Genomic DNA, 1,692 nt, shown 5'->3' with positions numbered 1-1,692 from the left:
GGCACAGCTAAGCGCATTCGAGGAGCTGGGACTGGAGTGAGGTTTGGGGCTGGAACCGACACTGGAGCGAGCTCTGGGGCTGGAACCAACTCTGGGGCCTCATGAACGCATGGCAGGCTTGCCATATTACCGTCCAACGGGCTTGCCACATTAACGTTCATTCGGCTTGCCACATCAATGTTCGTTCGGCTTGCCATATCAATGTTCGTTCGGCTTGCCATATCAACGGGCGGAGGACTAGAGTGGGCCGCGGACGGCAGCGGGCTTGGCAGAGGAACCGCCGGCTTACTAGACTCGGGAACGGTCAGCTTACTTGACTCAGGAATGGCCGGTTTACTTGACTCGGGAATGGCCGGCAGAGGGGTTCCGGATCGGGATCGGAGGCTCTCCAGACACCGAATGACTGTCTCCTTCCAGTCGAGGTCGGTGGTGTCTGGGAGCTCCGTGGAATGATGGAACGTTATCCCGATCCGGAACAGCGTTGCAAGGGTTTCCCCCTTGAGGGAGCTGGTGAGGGCGAGCGGCACGAACGCCCTCGCGAAGACGAGGGGATCTGGGCTTGCCAGGGCTAACGCGACAAACATTGCTCGTTCCTCCATTAGGGCGGGGAGAAACGAACGGGAAAAAACAAAAAACACTTTAAAAAACACGGAAATTAAACACGGGGAAGGGATGCCGCTTACAGTTAGGTCCGGTATTCTGTCACGATCTGCTACGGTGCGGGAGCACGGAGCAAGGAACGAGGAGACCAAGAGTACAACAACCAAGGAATTTATTAATCTTCACGGGGAATCACACGTAGCACGAGGAGTAGACATAAACAATACCGGACCCTGGAGCACACACAGGGAACCCTGTTTATACACACAGGAGGAGGGGATGACGAGACACACCTGGGAGCAATGAAACATCATGGGAAACACCTGGGACAAATTAACTTAATTAATCACATACAACAGGAAACGAAAATCACATGACGAGGACAGGAACCGGAAACCAACCAAATATGGGCATAGGAAGGCACATGGGGAGCAAGACACACACAAAACACGGAACAAAGTCTGACAGCCTGTGGCTGTTCTGTACTATAGACTGTACATGGACGTAGTGTCCGTGACGGCACCCGTAGGTTTCCGAAGAGTGTTTTTGAAGCCTAAAGTAGGTGGAGCCGGCTCCCGGATAATTGAAAATGGGCAAAGAGGCAGGAGCTGGTTGCTGAAACCACGCCCACCTAGCTGATGAATTGCAGTTTTAGTCACTTCCGTGTTGGTTTCACGAGAGAGACCGGAAGGTTGCTGCTTGTTCTGTACGCAAACATCAATGTCTTGAACTTGATGCGAGTGGCAACCGGTAGCCAGCGCAGAGAGATAAAGAGCGGTGTGAAGTGGGCCCTTTTGGGCTCATGGAAGACCAGTCGTCCCACTGCATTCTGAAACATTTGTCGAGGTTTGATTGAGCATGATGGAAGTCCAGCTAGAAGAGCATTTCAATAGTCCAGCCTAGAAATGACAAGGGCCTGGGCAAGAAGTTGTGCAGCATGCTCTGTTTGGAAGGGCCTGATCCTCCTGATGTTATGCAATGCAAACCTGCATGATCGAGCTGTCTTTACAATATGGTAGGAGACGGTCAGCTGGTCACCAAAGAATAATTTTTGATGAACCTAGCAGGATGATGAAATCATGCTGTAGAGTC

At 52.1% G+C, this 1,692-nt stretch overlaps 1 protein-coding gene across 2 annotated transcripts in view; it reads right to left on the bottom strand.

Annotated features, from left to right (window-relative positions):
• Positions 1-1,692, bottom strand: part of LOC107750477 (immunoglobulin superfamily DCC subclass member 4-like) — a 34,431-nt gene that overhangs the window by 5,778 nt on the left and 26,961 nt on the right. The gene's annotated exons all lie outside the window — the stretch shown is intronic.

This window comes from Sinocyclocheilus rhinocerous, unplaced genomic scaffold, assembly GCF_001515625.1.
Source record: "Sinocyclocheilus rhinocerous isolate Xijiao unplaced genomic scaffold, SAMN03320098_v1.1 scaffold19, whole genome shotgun sequence".
NCBI lineage: Eukaryota > Metazoa > Chordata > Actinopteri > Cypriniformes > Cyprinidae > Sinocyclocheilus > Sinocyclocheilus rhinocerous.
This window is presented reverse-complemented; position numbering and strand designations above follow the sequence as displayed.